General features: G+C 40.7%; 1 long non-coding RNA gene across 12 annotated transcripts; it reads right to left on the minus strand.

Annotated features, from left to right (window-relative positions):
• Positions 1-499: 499 nt before the first annotated feature.
• Positions 500-20,981, minus strand: LOC121069835. 12 transcript variants are annotated; one of them, XR_005819653.1, is made up of 11 exons: positions 20,833-20,981; positions 20,527-20,637; positions 16,638-18,081; positions 15,065-15,249; positions 14,451-14,603; positions 14,216-14,369; positions 13,721-13,812; positions 12,960-13,087; positions 12,483-12,577; positions 927-972; positions 500-846 (listed from the first exon to the last, which is right to left on the minus strand). It is a non-coding gene; the product is annotated as an uncharacterized LOC121069835 (long non-coding RNA). The 12 variants fall into 12 exon arrangements; XR_005819650.1 differs by lacking the exons at positions 14,216-14,369; positions 14,451-14,603 and having other exon boundaries at positions 16,638-17,868; positions 17,981-18,081; XR_005819652.1 differs by lacking the exons at positions 14,216-14,369; positions 14,451-14,603 and having other exon boundaries at positions 16,638-17,877; positions 17,981-18,081.
• Positions 20,982-21,560: the final 579 nt, after the last annotated feature.

Raw genomic sequence — 21,560 nt, forward strand, 5'->3', positions numbered from 1 at the left:
CAGTCCTGCAAGACTTAAAATACACACTCATAAACAAATAAGTGGTCATCCAGTCCTTGCTTTCAGAATTCCTAATCCAAAGCCTTGACTTTACTTGCCTTTTCTGCCCATAGCTGCAGTAAAATCTGAAATAATAAACAGCTGTTGCTATAATATGAGGGCAGTCATCTCTAGAGTCATTCGGGTTTTGTAGTGTACTGTTTCCAAACCCCAAATTCTAAACTGAAATCCAGATTTCTACAGTTAAACAATGTACATGCACCCCATAATCTGCCCCAAATTACATAACATCACAAAAATGATTTTGACTTTGCAAGAGGTACTGGAGGACAGCATGCCCAAGCTCTAGGGTTCACAGCCACTAACCCCAATTCTAAAACAAGATCCAATGACGGCAGAGTAGATGGGACCTTGGCATGACCCAGAGTCTCTCTGAACACTACAGGCATTACAAGACGTAACAGTAATGGCAATCTTCACTTCTTGATTTTAGAACATACAAAGCATGCTTGCAGTAGTGTTCCAACTGTTCTCTTGTAAGGCTTTAGAATAAACAGAAACACTTAGTGGAGAAAGAGTTTCATGCCAACATTCAGGTTATTTTTTTTTCCTCATTATTTTAACATTACTACAACCAAGTAAGTGCAACAAATGAAGAAGCAGCAGCTATTGTGAGAGCTTTTGGCCAGAAGCGCATTTCTTACCATACCACCAGAGAGCTATGCCAACAATGCCTCGTAAAGAAAACACTGACTTTTTCATTCAAGAATCTTCATAGTAAATCATATAATTAAAAGACTGCACAATGAGGAAAAACACTTCTTCCATTTCAATTAGTTGGTGTGTCTGAAAACCAAAAATAAATAAATAAATAAATAAATAAAATTGAATGTAAGAATTACAGTAGTTCTCTAATATGAAGTTACCATGTTTCACAGAAAGGTCGGAGAAATCATGATTTTCTTGTTGGCCCTGGAAAACATAGAGATTTAACTCATTACATTTTTGACAATAACTTCCTAAATTTACAAATTAACAAACACCCTTGGGTGATCCAGAGATCCACTGACTGCACTGAATATAGAAATACTGCTGTGACACCAGAGCTGGGCAATGCTTCCCAAGTTGCTTCCAAATGCTTTGGCGTGGCAGGGTGAAAGTCACAAAATCAGGGGAAGTGGAGAAATGGCTTAGTGACAATCCTTCCTTCCCTTCTCCACCTCCAAAGGATAGGAAGAGATAACTGTTTTTCCTGCTCAAAGGAAGCAGATGGCAAAATTGCAAGTAGAACGGCAGCGCCAAGAGACTGGTGGGAGGTAATTCATGATTTTAATGAGATCGCTGTATTTGCTATCTTGTTTCTTATTAGAACCCTGACTGCACACCACCTTTCACAGTTTCAGGGCATTCATTTTCTTTCTCCCTTGGTCAGCTTCTGTTCCTTTCTTTCCTCAAAAGCCTCAAACTGTAGGATCGACTCTTTGCAGTCAAGCGGCGACAGGATTATTATTAATACTTAAGTCTCTCGAGCACTGTAATTACTCGGACAACTCCGCTAGCACTGAGCTACTTGCTATGCCTTGAGTGATTATCGTGAGGAGTGAGATAGTGGCCTACTTCCATTTGGGAAGAGTCAAAATAATCAAAAATAATTTCACTTATCTCTACCTGACCCCATAATCAAAGTAGTCATGGCATGACAGACCATTCATGGAAGAAAATATTAAAAACTTGCAGAAATATCTAAAAAATAAACACCAGAATATCAATTTGTTTAAAACAGCATAAATCAAATGAAAACAACACAAGATAAATTAATTTGTCAGACTAATTAATTAAAAAATTAATTAACTTTGCACACAAAGACCAATGATAGACACTTATGTTCCAACTACCATGCTCAGCTCAAGCTCGTCACCTAGCAGGAGCTGACAAAGCCAATCTAAAGCTAATGAACTCCGTGCAAAGTCTGCTATGTATAATACTAGCCAACGTTTTGCTGCTATCTGCAGCTGAGCTGCTGAAACTGAGCACGTGCAAGACACCAAACCAACTTGTAAAAAGGTGTGTTCAACTGTAATATCTTCAATGATAAACTTTTGCAGGAATAGGGGATGCAGATTTTTCACCGCTTATAAATAACTCAGACTTCCATAATCCCCAAAGTCTCAATTCAGTTGGGGAAAAAAAAAAAAAAGTGAAAAATCTGTGCTTCCTACTTAACATGAGTATACAGAACACATTTAAGCCAGAGGAGAAATGATGAACCAGAAAAAAGGCAAGAAAAAAAATGAAGGAGAAAAAGGAAAGAAAAAAAAATGTAAACAGATAAACAGAGCGCCTCAAGAAAACAACATTGTTTTGCCAGAATTATTTTGCCACAGTCTTCCTAACAGCTCCTTTTAAAGTTGATTCAAACATTCTGTGTAAAAATACTTTTTTTGTTGTTGTTGAAAATTACAAAGGAAATTAGCTATGTAGCAAAAATGATCACTAATAGTTTATTTTTGTTGTTGTTTTGTTTTTTTTTTTAATGAATAACATGGCTTTCTGTTCTCTTTTGACAAATCCAAATGGCTGTGATTTCTGTTTTTTTTGTTTTTTTTTTTAATCATGTGGCTACTGCTAAATGATTAGGTTCAGCTCCTGCATACCTTTGTCATACAGGAGCTCTCTAAAGGAGCAGCACACAGGTTTAATTGCTCCAAAGCCAGCAGACAGGAAAAACAGAGCAGTGGGTTCACCAGCAAGACCAGCCCTGCCTGACAAAAGCCCATATTCATTTTGACCCCACCACACCATTTATCAGCGAGCCTCCTACACCGGACAGCTGGATAACAACTGTGGTTATGGCACAGCAGTGCGGATCCTTCTCCCAGAGGCACTGTGAAGTCATGCAATGAGCAGATACACTCCATCCCTTGTTCCTAAACAACCTCTCTGCAGCCCCAATCCAATTTCTCACAGACACAAATTAAATGAGCATAAGGCAATTCTTCGATCAGCCCCTGGAATTAAGAGTGCCCTGTTACCTTGATTGCTCATTGAAAAACCTCATAGCAATCTTGACAACAGTTCAGAGATGTCTGAAGGAAAACACTACCTGGTATGACAGTTCTGGCACCAGATTTTGCCTTATTTCTGGTGTCATGAAAACACAATGATAAATATAGTTCCTCGGGCCTGGACAACTCCTGTCTGACCAGGCCTACAGTCAACTCCCTGAAGCTTTGCATCTCTGTCAGACCATAACCCTAATCTCAGCCTTCACCCTTCCTTGCTGCTCAGTGATTTGTCCTTACATCAAAACCAACACCACTCTGAAGGTTCAGCCAGCAGGGTATGCCCTTCACAAAGCTTTGGCTGGAGAACAGAGAGGGTAGGTTCAGTCAGCAACCCGTGGGACATACCTGCTTGTGGTGGACATTTCAGGGAGATGCTGAAAGTCCCAAGTCTAACAAAGCAAGGAAAGAGAGGGTCCTCTGAGCCTGAAAGTTGTACCTGAGGACCCTTGACCTGGTTCAAGAAGGTATCGCAAAGTAAAATTATCATCACTGGGAAGAGAATTAGTGTGATGCTACCATTAATTTCACTAAGACCCTTCATTATCTCATGACTAACGACCTGTGTTGCCTGAATTTGACCTAAACACCCACCAAGAAACTGAAAAGAATCACTCTGTGAAACTGACGCAAAACAGACTCCATCTCAGGCCAAATTGGGCCTGCAGAACTGAAGAATGGAAAAGCAATTAGGTAAAATTTCTACATCACCCCAGCAGGTATAGCGCCATTATATAATAGGTACATATATATGGAACATGGTCAAAATAGACACATGTTGAGCATTCACAAAGAGGAAGCAAAGTCCTGGTATTATGCAGACAAGTATTATTGACAGGAAGAACAAAGACTGTTTCTTAATGTTCTGGACATACAGCTCAGTGTAATACTACCTAATTTTAACTCCTAAATTTTTCTCGCACATAAAATATTCAGAAAAGTTCTGAAGTCATTTTGTCCCTGAAAGCTTTCCACTCAGTGTCATCTTCTGGGCAGAAATGATACAGTCAGGAAAACTGTCGTGCAAATCCTGTTACTGCTGAATCCTTCATCCATAAATGAGCAGTCTTGATCAAAATGCAAAGAACAATGCAGCTCTGACCTCATTACTCTCAGTGTGTCCATGATATTTCTTTTATAGCTGCTCTTTCTGAGGTCTCTAAATCATCCTCTCCAGGCGATGGTTTGGAACAAGACGTACGGTAAGTTTTATGCAATTTGTAGGCTTTTTTCAATACTCAGCTGTAGGTGGAGAAGGGAAACAGCAGAGAAACTCAAAATGCAAACAGTGGTGCAAGCAAGATGGGAATGGAAGAGGAGAGAAACATTCATTTGGGGTGGTGGTACCATCCCAGTGAATACATTTTGAGGCTGATCAGCTCACATAAATGATCTTGACTCCATTAAAATAATGATGTTACAAACATTTGTAAGAACAAAGGGTCTATCCCTCTGTTTCTAAGCTACAAACATGCACAAGACAACACATCCATAAATTTGTCTTGACTTAATGAGCAAAGCACACTTTTCTGTTAAATTGTTTCAACACTACTAATCACAAATTTAACTTTGTCGTGTGCAAGTCCTCTCTCTAGTAAAACACAAACAAAAAAACAAACAAAACTCTTTCTGTAGATGCTGTCAAGCCTTTGAAAACACTCACATTTGATCTCCGCCTGTTGGTCACAAACCAGTGCAAGAAACACCACACTGCAAGTATTTTCCCCTCCTTCTGCAGAGATTGTTCAGTCAGGGGGCTTCCATGTCATCATGTCATTTGGCAGTAATGGAACAAAAACACCCTCTCAGTGAGACTGATGGTGATGATGCATGTCTTTACAACCAATGCACTTACGAAATGTCCCAGACTTTTTGGATTGAACCTTTCCTGCCTCAAACATGTAAGACCACAAGGGCAAGCAGAAAATACAAGAAAAATACCTCCAATGGAACCTAGCTACATGGAGTATAGGGGGGGGGAACCATGAAGAGAAATACCTCAAAAGCATGACAAAGAAAGATTTCAAGATGTTTCAGAAAACAGATATATAGTGATGTCTTGTCAGTCCACGCTAACTCTATGTCAACGTGTCTGATTTGTGCAGTTAAGGCAAATGCTCATATTTATCTTGGGTAAATACTGCATAACCTTATCTGGATGCTAATCCAGGACAGCAAACATAAAGAGCTTTTTTAATGCAAAGTTGAAATTGCCATTCCTGTTTGAAAAAGTGTGTTCATGATTAGCCTTTCAGAAATTTTGGACTAGTTTAACAACATCAATTTATACAATAATAAGAGGCTAATCATGTCCCTCCAGCCCAACTGATAACAGAAAACTAAATGAAATGCATGTAACCAGGCCTGTTATTGGCACTTATTTTCTATAAGGACTTCTCTAAAGTTGGATGCTCTTTGCTTCATTAAATTGATTCATCACTGTGTTGTGATCAAATTAGCTATTATACTGAAGTAGTTCTTTGCTTCTCTCTCTAAAGGATGGTGCTAAGGCCCATGAATAAAGGAGAAAATTATTAATCAAAACAAGGGCAATGATTGTGCCCTAGATACATTTAATAGGGCGCATTTTCAAAGCATCACAATACTAACCAAGTCAGACCGAATATACTCATGCTTTCTTCTTATACCAACATGGAGTAATCGGGGAAAAACACCTATCTATTAACATTCTTGAATTCTTTCCTTATGTCTCCCCTAATATTATGCTCTAATATAACTAATACACCTAATCACCCAATATAACACTCTAAGACAACGCATTGGAGGTCTGATTTGCATACCAGCAACTATCTATATAATTATATATCTATCTATAACTATAATCATTTTAGCTTGCTATCTTTTTCTTCATTGTGTGCTGGTTATAGCTAATAAAAAAGGAGCCTGAGATTTTTACTGGAGAACTTGGGCAGCTACCACACCATTTTTTTTTTTTTTCTGGGGGGGGGGGGGGGGTCAAAAGAAAAAGATAAAAATGTATCACCACCTCCAGATTCAGTTAAGTAACAGCATGGGAAGAACAATATAAACTGTTAATACAGTGGCTTGTAAATGCCTTCCATTATGTGAATGCTTTCACTGGATTGAGTGAAGATATGAACCCAAAGATTATTTATGCTCCTTGCTGTTTTGGAATTAAACCTTAACTCTAATGCCAATAAAAACAGCACAAACAGGAAAAACTGCTCTGGGAAGACGAAGCAGCTGACAAGCAAAACATGTCCTTATGCTTAGTGCTTGTAATGTTCCCAATGTTTAGCTTTTTGTACAATACTAAGGAGACTGGTGAGCACCCTAAGTTACACCTTTTCTGAAAGCTGCTGCCTTTGTTCAGTGCTGAACTTGCCTGAAGCAGAGCTGCTTTCCTAACACAGATTAAATGACCATGTGGTCTTAACCCTAGTACATACAAAAAAAAAAAAAAGCACTATTAAATCATCCTTTGACTCTCGTTTACTTAAAACGCCATAACTGTTCCTCATCCTGTTTCACTCGGTGTAGTGAACTACAGACTCATTTATCAAGCTGCTGTATTGTCAAAACAGTCATGTCTTCCTTATATATTTTTGGTCTCTTCTACTCCCTGCAGCCCTTGAGCTGGTATTTTACCAGTTACCCAAGAACTGGGATAGTTCAACAGCTCAGATTAGCTATTTTGACACACCAGAATAATACTAGTTTCTATCCCTCCTAGGAAATAGAAAGGAAACAGCTTCTTAGTAGAAACTTCACTCTGATGACCAGGGTTAATACTGTTATTCTCAATTAGAAAGGGTTGTTTTTAATCCCACCTCTGGTGAAAACAAGGTAAACTGAAAGCATTGAAATATATGTGCAGGAAGATAAATTTCAAGTAAGGGAGTTTGTTTTATTACACAAGAAATCACTCACAGTAAGCACTGAATTTGATTTTATTAAGCTGCAACAGTGATATTCAGAACAGGATACTGGATGAGTTTAAGACCACAAAAACAGCATCTGGGAGTTGGGAGATCTTATCAGGTTAAGGAGGCAGAGAACAACATGTGGGAAAAAGGCCTTGCTGTCTGGAAAGGAGCTGTGTAGTGCGGCTAACCCAAGGGCTGTACTTGGTCTGCAGCGTGAATTCCTGCACAGCCAGTAAGTAAATCCAGACAATTTGACAACAGCAGGAGCGGGATTTTCTACCTCTTATTCAAATGTTACTGAGGGCTGAAGCTGAAGTTACTACATCTTGCAAGACCCTCAACCTTTTACCAGACTGAATTAGTACTTGCATATCTGTGCCAGCCAGGCTGAATACTGGAAAAGTAAGACATCAGCGGAAAGAAAGAAAGAAGACACAGCCCTCTGGAAAACATATCAGAAAGCAACCACTTTGCTTGCTGTAAGCACACTTGCATCCCAGTCATGTCTATTGGTCTAACTTTCATTCTTTCACCACAATTGTTCTGGCAAGGGACCTTTTAAGCAAGTCTAGACAGTAGCCAAATACGTCTGGAAACTAATCAAGAATTTATTTACACAAAAAAATTATTTCGAAGTTTAAGGAGTTTTAAACTAAGAATCTATAAAATGCAAGCTTGATGGATGATCTGGAGTTACAAAAAATCACCTGAGTTTAAGATTGTAAACGAAATAGCAGTATACAGCTTCCTCTGCTTGTCACTTGCCATTAGAGCAGGAAATAGAGCTTTCCTATAATTTGACGTCATGTATATCACTGAGCTAAACAAAGGGTGAACAAAGAAATCAGTAGTTTAAGATGCATCATCTTTGTTCTTCAAGGAGCACGGACCTAGCAGGAGTCATTAGAATCAAAGGGTAGATCTAAAAAGCCATCTTCCTGCCTGGTGCTTTCTACACATTTTCTTCAGGTAGCATACACAGGCCATTCAGAGGCAAGAAAATGGCCTTTCGGTTCATTACAAAAACTGTTTTAGAAGAACAACTGGTACTGGAGCTTGACTTACTTGTTTCTGTTCTAGCATGTTTTACTTTTGTCTTCCATTGCTCGGATTCTTTTCTGCCAAGCTTGTTTCTATATTTTCATCAAGAAAAAAGTTCCAGCAAAGGTTAGTTTCTGTGGTAACAGTAATTGCCATCTGGAGAAACAAGTAATCCTCAACCATTAGCTGTTTAACATGAATTAGGTCTAATCTGTTGAAAAAAAAGTATTTATGCTGTGAGTACATTTCATTGGCTTGTAATTAGCTAGGACAACTGACAAATACAAACCTCATCAGGTTGCCTTTATTTCACAGATCTAAGTGTAGTTTTTCATTAGGAAAGTTTCATCTTTTTCTTCCTATGCTAATCTTTGAGTTCTCTGGTGCTAGCCCTCACCTACACTTCCTATTCCCCTTCTGGAAAAAAAAAGCTTCCTTTCAGTTTCTCCTAGCTACCATATCCCATTTACTTTATCTATCTTGGACCATTTTGCTATCATTTCAGAAAACCATGTATTAATCTGAGCATCTATGGCCTGTTGTGTAAGCCCAGCAAAACACACAATGGAACGTAACCATTAAATCATGTTTCTGAAGCCAGAACTGGCCTTCCTTCGTAAGTTGGTGCCTAGACAATTAAGCCCCTTTCAGTGCTTTGCAAGCACCAAGCAGAAAATTAAAGATAATGGTCTCATCAGAGACAGCTGTCAGTGCCACACAAAGGATTCCAAGGCAAGCCTGCCACTGGTAACCTTTCATTTCTGAGCACCAATCCAACTGGATGAAATATTGTACAATATGACTCTAAGGTCAACTAGAAACATCACTTAACCAAAGCAGAGCTGTGGAAGGCCCAGTTCAAGGTTCTAGAGGGTACAGAACAGAGAAAATGCTCTTGTTGTAAAGTGGTATAAACCTCACATTCACCAGTGAATGTCAATGCAGGAATACTGGTTTTAGAAACACCTCAAGTCATCTAGAAGGTAACACTGGAATTGAACTATTTCTCATGACTTGTATGGTAGACTAACAAAACTATGACCTTTACAGATAGAAAAAAAGCATTTATTCATCCAATAACATCTCAAATAACAGTACTGAGTAAATACCTCAAACCTATATTAAAAGAAAAGTCAACACCTCTGGAAGCACTTAATTTTTGGAGTAATTTCTAAAGCAGAACATCATAAATGCTTTTCAGAAGCATGGGAAAGGTCATCCTGTTTTATTTTTAGAATATCTGGGACTTAATTTCAACCTCTTGATGCTCATTACTCACTGTTAATTTGCACAAAGCCCTTAGCATTACAGCTAGTACTGCAAATATTAAATACAAATAGTTTGCCTACAACTTGCCATTCCAGCATTTCTGATGAGTATTAACTAATCCAAGTGTGGATTTTTAAGTCTCACGGCTATAGACAGAAGACTGGATATGACAATACCAAATGCCAAGCAAAGAGAAGACCACAGCTAAATTCAGCAGCATTCCCATCAGTAGTCCATGCACTCTCGGACTTAATTTGCCAGATACTTAGGGAATAAGGATCACATCTTCTCTTGACTAGCATCAACCCCAAATTAACACGTTAGCCCCAGACCTACTATGAGGAAGATGTGCAGCCATGCTTTCAGGCTTTAAATCTCTGATCAGGCATAATCTGGTATTAAACGAGGTAAATGCTTAGAAGGAGACAGCAGCTGGAACTTTTGCAACTGGAAAGCCATTTCTAGGAGTCACTGCCATATACCTGAAAGCAGTAACTGTTGCACAGACAGTCCAGGGCATATATAGGCACTGCAAAGCTTAGAAAACAGTAGTAAGCTCTTTATTACAGTATCAAGGAAACTAAAGTATCAGCAAGTACTCATGTCAATGAGCAAGTCTACCATTCTGTGACATTTTATCCCAGTTAATAGCCATTTGAACGCAATACTCAGGATATGTCTTATCACTGCTCTCTAAATTAGTTTCACAGCAGTTGAGGGTACTTACCTGTACAGAACGATGACACCTGATGTCCTGTATTTGTGTTTCAAGTTTCAACAGCATGAGCAGCATCAAGCATACCCTCCCTCTAAATATACTTGTATTATTCAGCCTTTTTAAGGCTGAAGAAAAGCATCCCAAGTTAGTTTTACTTTCTATTTGCAAACTCTCAAAACCATTAAAATTAAGCTCAAAAGCATTACCCTCTTCAGATGCCTCAAGACAAAAGAATTGGTTCTCATTGACTTCCTAAGGTCACACAGAATGCTTTATCTCTTTGCAGAGAGAAGCAATGTAAACAAAGTTTCTACCCTAATTACTCTCAGTTTTGCCTTAGGCATTAATTTAAAGCAGTTCATTTTCACCAGGAGGGGCAATGACAGCTGTCTTAAGGAGACTACAGATGTCAAGGATGGCTGAGCTGAGTACACAGCAAGCACAGCCAGTGCAGCTCACCCCCTGCTTACCAGCCAGACCATCACTAATTTTGAGAGGGCTTTAAGATTGTCTCACTGACTCCTGTATTTTGGATGTACCAAAATACATTTCCATAGTAAGCACAGCTCAGTCTACTTAAATGCAGAACATGCTGCCTATGCAAGGAGACAACACATTCAGTGTTGAAGAGCTCACAGCATACCTGTGCACTCTCCCATCAGAGGTCTTTCCCCATATTGACTAGCAACTTGACCCCTCTTTTTCCAAGCAGTTCTGCCTGGCACTGAGAAACGGTTCAAGAATTTCCTAATAAATACAGATATTTGAGCAAAAATGTCCCTCCATAACATGTTGGTACCTTGCCCTCTGTTATTTCATAACACCATCCAGCCTGGGGCCCCAGCTAAAACACTCAGCTCAGCTATGTAGCTTCAGGACATTCATTTCCCCACTCTATTTGTTATTGGAAGCGTGTTCACAGAAACAACATTTTAGCAAGATATGACAAGAAAAACCCTTTGACAACATCTTTCAGCAAGTAATTCACAGTTCTTTCTACTCAAGTCCTGGTAACTCATTTCAATGGCATATTACAAATCTCGCAATACAGTGCGCAGGTTTCCCCTGCTACTTTATTATTCTGTAGGTGGTGTTATTTCAAGGGTGTTGAGCAGTACAGGATGCAGTTCAGGATGCAGTTGAATATGCTTTCTAGTAGATTTCCACCAGAGCACAAACACCGAGACCCATGAAGCCAAAATTTTTCCTAAATAAATATTTTTGTAGTCAAAGCATTTAATAGCTGCTGAGCAGTCTACGTTTAAAAAAAAAAAAAAAAACACAAAAAAAACCACAACAAAACACTATTAGGTGCTCAAGCTGCCCAGATATTTAAGACATTCATCCTCTAAGCTCATCTTCTAATGAACGACTTGTTCATGCTCCCCAAGAATGAATGTGTAGAATAAAACAATGCACTTCCAAATCCACCCTTCCAAGTCTATTAGTAAGCAGTGCCAAGGAGCAAAACAAGATTTTTGACAAGTACCATATTTTTCTTTATGCTGCATTTTTGCAAGAAATCAAAAGTCCCTTCCAAGGATGTCTACTAACACCTGCTTTCCAGTGGATTCAGCTTTGATTTTCTAGAGCTTTTGTAAGTACTGCAGTTACAAGTGTCTATTCATAGCATCTTACATGTGCTAAATTGTAGTTGAAGGGACACTGCTACTGTCAGGGTCTCACAAGTGTATTAAGAAACAGACCTCAACCCTGTGAGGTCACCCCAACAAGATGACCGTAGCCATTTTCCCCTCCGTATTGTGGGAAAAGACCTTGCAAAACATTAACTAATCTTTTCCTTATTGAGCTCCCACACTACACATACACCACAATCATACCATGGCTTGGATTCAAAGAGACCTTAAAGATCATCTGCCATCACTAACTTTGTAGGGCTAAAATTCGAGTCTTACTACACTTCACATCTATGATGTGGACTACCAATTATCGAAATATTATGGCCATGTGGAGCTGGCTGCAATTGCCCACCCATATTTTGCTAATAGAATTATAACAGAAACTGTCCAATATTACTTGGTTTCTGCAACAACTGAAGTAAAGACAAATTACAAAAAGCTACCAGTCAGTGTGAATATTTCTGAAAAAACACTATTTCTGGAACAACCCACATCAAATGTTTATTCAAAGCAGTGGAACCACTTTTATGTGACATGGGAGCAATTAACTGAAGTATTAACATAGCTGGTCAGGTTTAAAGTTGGGTAATATAGTACTGAGATAATTAAGCAGCATCTACCATACAAGTCCAGTATTGTATCAATTACTTTGAATAAGGAAAAGTTCCCACATGGAAAGAAGGCACTACGTTAAATGCAAAGACTCAAAAAAAAATTTAATAAATGGCAGAAACATAATGACCCCATGCATAGTGCAGGACTGTGTCCAAGACCCAGTGAGAATCTTGGCTTTCTGTTATGAAAGCAGCAAGTGCTCCTTCTAGTATGAAAAAAAACACCTTACCTTTTAATTAAATTGTCTTGACTTTGTAGATTGCAATAAGCAGACAGGTTTTGAAGCCAATACTCAAATGTTTTCTAAGAACACTGGACTTTTATCTGTAAGAAGAAAAATGTTTCAGATATCCAGTTCCATGAAAAAACTTTGGAGTAGTTGTTAGTTGAAGACATGAAAAAAAATAAGTCTCAATAATCTGCTAATGTAATTGAATAGGTAACTAATACAGACACCTGCTTAAGGTATATTTTTCAGCTTGACTCCCAACAGTGACCTAGTATAGATGTGATTTGATATATGTATGATTTACTTCCTGCAAGGTTGAAAAGAAAGCTATGTATAAGATACTGATTTCTCCAATGTCAGTTACTAAGACATAGCACTGAAGTACAACAGAGCTGCCTTTAGCATCTCCTGCCTGAGTACCACTCAGAAAGTTATTGACGTAAAACCACAGGACAGCATACGCAGCCTTGATCCCACCTGCTATTCCACCTGAAGCCCTCAAGTTATATCAGAGGTGCACAAAGACTTCAAAGGAATCTACACTCCTTGGAACATACTAGGCATCATAAAGATTCATCTTACTGCTTCCTTCCTGATGGTGGACACTAAGAAGAAATCAAAGCATTAAGGATCCAGATGTCTGAAAAATCACACCAAAAGTTCCATAAAGACTATAGCCACCTGGGCATATGCATCAATTTAAATTCAAGTTGGACTTCACATTTTTATTAATTTAGCTCAAAAAAATTACTCAGGCAATACTAAACCCCATAGGGTGCTGCTTGATCTTAGACTTGCTTGAGCTTAGAGACTCAACACCTCTGATCTGAGCAGTTTTAAGGCTAGTCATTAAAAAATGCAATGGTTCACTCTAGTTTTCTTCAGCAAACACCACAAAGTAGTGCGCTTTTCCATCACCACAGTATTTTCACTGCATACAAAAATAGCTCTCATTAGGTGGCTTTCCAAGAAAAGGCAGTTTCACTTTTCGCTTTGAAATGAAGCTACCACACTTGCTGTCAGAATCCCTTCAGTCATCTTCAGTGGACAGCCACACTGCAGTACTAATGCCATTTTACTCCTGAGACTCTGAGACAACTATGAGAACAGCTCCATTGAATCAAAGCTAAAATTAAATTACAAATTCAGAATGCTTGCCTCTCCTAAACATTTCTTTAGACCTTTGATTTCTACAAGTGAGAAGAGTTTTATTAACTAATGAAAGGCTTTATATTTACCTGCTACTCTCTATGCTAAGAAACATAGTTTTTTCAGGTACAACTCCAAAGTCTCCATCACAGTCAGGTTCTCAGGAACACACCTCAGACACCTGAAACACAAGAAGGTAAGGATAAAAGGATAAAAATATTTGATGGATGACCTATAGCCTGCAAACTCTTGAATCTTGCAGATTGAACTGTATCAATCCTTTGTGCTGTCTACAGTACATTCTTACTTCTGTTCCTAAAATAAATTACACAGAAAAACAACTGTAAAGCTGCACTTGTGACAAAAATCTTTTCTACTCACTGAAAAGGATAGGGCTATGTGACATTTTAAACATTCCAATTCTACACTAAACATCAAGCTCCTATGGATTATCCGAACAGAAAATTGAGTAAGCTGTGAACAGCTCCCATTCAAAGGCTTATGTTTACAACATAAAACAGGCAGATGAACAGCTTTGCACCAGCAACTTTCACAGAATACTTTTGACTAGAAAGAAAGCTTACAGACAAAAGCTGCTTCTTCAGGGCTGTCTTTGTGCCAGTCACCATAGAGAGGGTCATCGGGATTTCTCTGGGACATTGGTGACTCTGTGAGGGGTCTCAGTTAAGGCCATGGAGTCCACATTACACTGCCTGCAGTGCAGGGCACCATCTTTCCCTATAATCCACAGAGAATTCTGAGGACACTAACTGCTGTCCAGAAGCTTCTTTCTTTCTACCCCTCTGCTGTTGCGCTTACCTTCAACTACACCTGTTCGTTCAAAGGTCATTGACATTAACTGGGAAGTAAGTTATTCCAAGCTGTCAAATCCTTTGGCAAAAAAGGCATGATATACCATCTTCCCCCTTTACTGTCCACCAGAGGACATAAGGCACCTCGCTCTTCAGTTGTCTTCATCACATCAAAGTTCACATGTAAAAAACACTAAAAGGGTACACACTACATAGCTTTTATCGGATCTCTTTGAAACTCCTAAAATTGTTTGGTCCCAGGTTTTCATTACTTTGACCATCCATGACTTGTTGATAGACCTAGGGTCTCCAGTGTCATCCTGTGATCCTTTTGCTACCAGCCCTCAACCGCACACTACATTACATGCCTTATCTATCAGTACTTCCGCTATCACACTAGACTAGTCTCCCACACTACAGCATGAAGTACCACGAATCTCATTACACAGTAACAAATAACTATTCCACAGCCTAAATACAAATTACTGTTATACTTCAGTTCTAAAATAATACAGATATTAATCAGCTTAGGCAACAGCACAAGATTGGCTGCTACAAGATTGTCATCTGCCTACTACCCATCCCATTTCATATTCCCTTTGAAGTCAAAATTAGTTTCACCTTGATCCTTATGATTCTGTGCAGCTCCATATTTCAGCAAGTGCATGGTGAACACACGACTGGTGTCTATAACAAGAGATGGTGAAGTAGATGGAGCAGTGGGGCTCACACCAGTGCTGAAACATCTTAGGGCTGTCTTCTACTGGCTGTGCAAGAAGTGTCTGAGCAGGCCTGCTTCCTTTTCACTAGAAATAAACAGAAAGCATCAGTTTGAGGTAAGAAGAAACCTATCACAGCAAGCCTTTGCTTCAGTCCAACTGCTTTCTTATCACAATCAAACACCAAATGCAAGCATCTTCAACACACCCCTCCCTTCTGCCCTAGACAACTGTGAACTACGGAGACACGGTGCCACCTATGGATTAAATAGCCATAACCCCGTAAGGCCACATTGTTCATAATGAACCCCATAAGGTTCACATTGTTATTGTGAACCTAAGGATCTTTTCTCCTCCCACTTTGCACAGCGAGACCTACTCACTTTAGCATCTAGAGGTCATGTGAATCTAGTCCTGGACTGTGTAACAAGAAAATGACAAGAAAGCCCTGAAAATCATCCCTGCCTTAAGGGCACCCAAGGCCTGGGAGAAAGTCCTTCTCAACCCGTTTGCATTTTCCTTCCCTTCCCTGCCACTTAACCCTCCTCCTATTTCCAGGAATGTTTTTTCCTGAGGCTACATTACATTATTAAGTTCAGTGTAGACATCTGGTGGTCAAAATGGCAATGGCAACTGAACATCAGTGACGCAGTCTGACCAGCAACCAGTACACGCATGTCCGTTGACTACTTAAGAAGAGTTTGTGGGCTTGTTGCTGCAGGGATGCAGAATCAATTCTTTTGTGGCCTTACCAAACAGTAGAGAAAGAGGCTTATGCAGTAAGGATGTTGCCTAATCTTCCTCCTTATACCACACAACTCATTTCATACTCAGGCTTCAGAGACCTGCTACTGCTGGGTCATTAGAGGAAAAAGTTAAGTGGTTATTATATCTTGAGTTACTCTTGTAAATGCATATCCACCCAGAGAGGAAAACAGGCTTGGATTTCATCTGTATACCAAACAATGTATTCCCAAGCAACATTAGCTTATTAGAAGCTCCATATTGAAATAACTGCCTCAGTCAAACCCTTACGGGGGGGGGGGGGGGGGGGGGGTGCAAATTAGTGTGTTTTTTTTTTTCCTTCCTCTAAGTGACGGGGGAAAATTAGTAATCAGTGTTCTCAGCTAACAGCCCTCATGGGCAGCCACATTCCTACTAAAGATAATGTCTTGCCCTATTATTGTAGGCTACTGCAAGCCCTGTGGTACTAGGATTTAACAACTAAGCTCAGGACAGCAAAATGTAGCTGTCACAACTTACTGAATTAACTAAGAGACACTGAAGTGTTTCTAAGTGCATAAAAACCTTAAAGGAAAAGGTGCCAAGCACAATGGAGCAGAAGACAAATCAAGCACAGGGTCTCTAAACTACCGGGAAACTATCTTGAATTCACAGTCCCAAAGACTTCCTGCACTTCTGGAGTAGCTCTAACTTCTGGCTACATCAGGAATAAAGTAGCTATTTGTCCTTACCTTGAACACACTTTGTGACCAAAAGAACTTGAAAGGTGTGCAGCAATCGCTTGCTCTGGAACTCATGTCACTTAAAACCATTTTGCAAGACATATAGCAAATAACTGAGATGCACATGGACAAGCATGAAAAGCTGCTAGACAGTCATCATCTTGGCATAAGCATACTACTGCAATAAGCGAGAGAACACAGCAGGAAAAGAGATACCATGACACCATTTATCTTGCTAAGTGCTTTTTAAGTAGAGCATTAACACTATTTCATTGTTGCCCTGAGTGCTTCAAAGAAAAGGAAAAACCTATTAAGCCATCAACCAAAACGTTGAGTTTATTACACTCCTGTCAGAAATGCTTCCAAGCAAGTTTTCTGCGGTAACCTTAACAGTTGCAACTGAAACAAAAACATATTTACCTGAGCAGTCTGAAAAGCTACACGTTACTGTAAAGCAGTCACTGGCATAGGAAGATGACACCACGTGTATTTGTCTCGGTGTCTGCTGTCTGCAGTTTCAACTCATTTGAAACCATTCTTGGAAAGCAGATGAGGTCATGCAGTGACAGAACAGCACTACATCAGGAGCACCAAGACTCTCCAGAATATATTCTCTATAGACCATCCATTCCCCTCTCTACCATCGTGAGCAGCCTCTCACTTTTAGCTATCCTGCCCTTCATGATTACAAGTTTTTAGATTAGAAATAACGTCGTTCCTTTGACTGCTCTTACCAGAAGCAAACTGCCATGTGGAGGGCTACTGCCTGCTGACAGAGCTGTAACAAGGACAGATGCTTAACTGAAATACTTCAATAGCACTGTGAAGATCAGACACATTATCGGTGTTTCATTTTTTAATCTTAATTCCTAAAGGGATTCCAAAAATCCATATATACATCCTAAATGTCCTCTATAACACGTAAAGACCACTAAATCCATTCAAATAAACAGAGCTCCTTAATTACATTTCCAAGTGCTCTCAATCAAACAAGATCCACATTCCTAGTGTAGGATGGGCTTCAGCACTTTCTTAAAGAGACGATATCAATTTGCTTTAGATAATTTTAGATAATTTTGCCATAAATAGAAGATGACATTTGGACAGCCCTGGAAAATTAGTCTCTCCTTACCCCTGGAAGCATGACACTATATACCTCACCTGTACTGACTCAAGATGCTCCCCATACCACAGGCATCCTCAGCTTTCCCCCTTATTGCACAGCATTCATGGCACAGCTCTGCAATAACTCAGAAGCAAAGTACAGACTTAACTCAAGAGCAAAAATTCATACAGGGGCTCAGAAACAGAAGCAAAGTGTCACTGATAGCAAAGCACAAGACAAATCCTACCTGACAAAAAAGCTGAAGTAGGTCTTAGCTTTTTTGGTCTATTTTCCAGCCAATCTGCTTGGCAAGCCAATGATGTACTCATGCTCTAAGCCTCAATCTGGCTGAAAAGCAGCACATTACAAATAAAGCTAATTTTAACCTGAAAAAGAATCATCTTGCAAGATAACATTAACCCAGAAGTTTCAGTGGATCAACTCGGTACATGACCTCAAAAACTGCAGTTTTATTATTGTATGAGGATAACCGCATTGTGTCTAAGATCTGTTTCTAACTAGTGCTACCTACATAATCCACTTATTTCACAAGTATTCATTCCAAATAGATGGTTAGAAGCAAGTAACCTGAAGCAGATCTGGTCAAGGGTAAGAAGCTTTAATATCAGCTGTGTAGAGGCCATTGCTGAAACCAGTATTTGTGTTCTGACATGCTTCTGCATCTGCATCTGTTCCCACATTGCTCTACGCAAATGGGAAGCTTCACCAGTCTCAGGAACAAGCTCTGCATAACATGTGATGTATAAAGTCAAATTTAAGACTTCTTACCTGTATACAGAAGGTAATAGAAAGCCAGCTGCATATATTACACATACTACCTTAGTTTTAAGTTGTCAATACAGTGAATCTGCATTTAAGTGTATCTGATAAAGAAACTAAATTAGATGACTGAATAACCATACTTGTATCTCCCAGGGCACTGCCAGTGAAGATACTCCCAAACCAAAGTGCTTAGATAATTCACACAGACTGCCTCCTGTGGTGGTTTCACCCTGCTGGGCAGCTAAACTCTACACCACTCACTCACCCTCCTCAGAAGTACAGGGGAAGAAAATACAACGAAAAAGGGCTCGAGGGTTAAGATAAAGACAGGGAGATCAGTCACCAATTACCATCACAGGCCAAACAGACTCAACAGAGACACAGTGCTTCCTGAAGTGATCCTGCATGGGCTTCCCACAGGCTGCAGCTCTTAAGAGCTGCTCTAATATGGGTCCCTACCAGAGGGTCCATCCATCAGGAGCAAACCGCTCCAATGTAGGTCCCCCACAAGCAGCAGCTCCCCCCATATCACCTGTTCTTGCGTGGGCTCCTCTCCACAGTCTGCAGCTCGGGCCTGGGTCCTGCTCCTGCAGGGACTCTTCACAGGCAACAGCCTCCTTCAGGCCACATCCACCTGCTCCACCATGGGCCTCTACACAGGCTGCAGGGGAACTTCTCCTCCAAGCAACTGGAGCACCTCTTCCCCTCCTTTACTGACCTTGGTGTCTGCAGGGTTGTTTCTCTCTACATTTTCTTACTCCTCTCTCCCAGCTGCTGTTCCACAGTATTTCTTTCCATTCTTAAATCTGCTGTCACCAAAGTGCAGCATTGCTCATTGCCACAGTCTTGGTCAGCAGCAGGACTCTTCTGGTGCCAGCTGGAACTGGTTCTTATCCAACATGGGGCAGCTTCTGGGCTTTTCTCAGAGAAAAAAATGTCTTTCATCTAGAAACCAGTCAACAAAAGAATCAGGCACACATACACCCATGACAGAGCTCAGGCAATCTCCAGGGAGTCATTTAAACCCAAGATTTAATGGTGCTCCTAGCCAACAGGCAGAGCTAGTGAGTAAAGGCACCAGGTAAGGCTTCTTAGGCCACTTAAGGCCTCTTAATGCCATCAGAGCTCCTACAAACTCAACTCCCAAGCTTTTCTGGCTCTTGTGAGGCTATCTAGTGTGTGAACTACATAGGTCTGCTATACCCAGTCACTCAAAGAGCTATCAAGTGTCTAATTAAAGGAATCCTTTAAGGAAATGTTTTCACTATTTTGAGTGAAAAGAAATTAAAATCCTCAAACAGCACCTCATCACACCTCACAGTACATGCTGCTAAAGAACATCCACAGACCCGTGTGATAAAACAACCAAGCAGACACTCAAAGCACATACTATTATGAATGTTTACATGCATTTACACGTTAAGCACATTTTTCCTTTGGAATTAAAAGCAGAATTACCTCGGCATCCAAAAGTGGGACTGACAAGAAGTTTTAGGTGCACATGACTGAAGTGCAGTATACTGAATACTTTCAGTTTTGAATATACATGTGTGTGAGCAAATGATTTTGGATATTCTGCTCAGTAGAGTGCATTTTTCCAAGGAAATAAACCAAACAAATAAACCCAACCCAGCATATGTAGTATTGTTAAAAGTAGAAAACATGTATCTTGCTCTTGACATAGCTCTGTCTTGAGGAAAGGTACTTGGCTACAGTATTCAGCACCACACTCAGAATTAAGATTTGACTGTCTTAGAGGCTAACTGTGCAGTTGCAGTAAGTGTTGACCAGAACCCTCCAAGCAAAAGTGAAATACCCCACGACTCAGTGCCAGTCATTCAGCACACCTGACTGATACTGTCACCATCACACGACTTCACAAGTTTCAAGTCCACCTTGATTTAATACCCTGCCACTAGGCCCTAAGATAAGGTGTGCTGGGAGCAGTACCAGCCAAAGAGCCATTATGCATTGTGTTAGTCACCTCTGCTCATCAAAGACCCCCCTCACCTCAGTGAAGAAAGGCAGCGCTGTGACCTGCAGGTTTTGTGAGGGGGCGTGCGGCCATGGCAGGAAGGTCTGTATTAGTCACGCGAGACGAGCAACGCATGGAGCAGCACACTGCACACAAGAGAACAAGCAAGTGAAGTGGTCAGGAGGGAAGGCCATTGGCCGCGGCCCGAAACATCCCCTGCTGTGATGCAGGCGCTGCCCTGCCTCCCAGCAGAACTCCCTGGGCACATAGGAAGGGTCCTGCAGCTGCTTCCCGGGGCACAGCCACCCACGGGGAGGTGAGATGCGGTCCTGGGCTCTCACCTCGTCAGGAGCTGCACGGCATTGCAGTGCATCTGAGGCATATTCACGGATGGCCACACTCCGTGCCTCCACAGCACCCACTGCCACCTCTTGTCCAGGCATCTCCTCAGTACTTGTTCCAGGGAAGCGCAGTAGAGTCTGGCAAAAAAAATAAATCTCTCATTGTGGCAAGGAAGCAGGATGCAATGAGGAGGGCCCTGAATATTTCCACATGCATTTTTTTCTGTGAATCCAAAGTTTTCAGATAAAAATAAAGTCCACGAGGGTCATTTATAGTCCTCCAAAAAGGAAAAAAACCTTCTAGTTCCAGAAGCTGGCGACATTTGCTTCAACGGTGTAAATCAAGTGCCTAAATGGGGCCTACAGGAAAGCTGGGAGGGACTCTGTAACAGGGAGCGTAGCGTTAGTACAATGAGTAATGGCTTTAAACTGAAAGAGGGTTGATTTAGGTTAGGTATAAGGAAAAACGTCTTTACCATGAGGGTGCTGAAGCACCGGCACAGGCTGCCCAGAGAAGCTGTGGATGCCCCATCCCTGGAGGTGTTCAAGGCCAAGCTGGATGTGGCTTTGGGTAACCTGGTCTGGGGGGAGGTGACCCTGCTCGTGGCAGGGCGGTGGAACTGGAGGAGCTTTAAGGTCCCTTCCCACTCAACCCCTTCTGTGATTTATAAACAGAGCCCCCCTGCCCAGCAGGGCAGACCTCGGCAGGCCCCGTGCCACCTCTGCCG

The sequence above is a fragment of the Cygnus olor genome, chromosome 4, assembly GCF_009769625.2.
Source record: "Cygnus olor isolate bCygOlo1 chromosome 4, bCygOlo1.pri.v2, whole genome shotgun sequence".
NCBI classification, from domain to species: Eukaryota; Metazoa; Chordata; class Aves; order Anseriformes; family Anatidae; genus Cygnus; species Cygnus olor.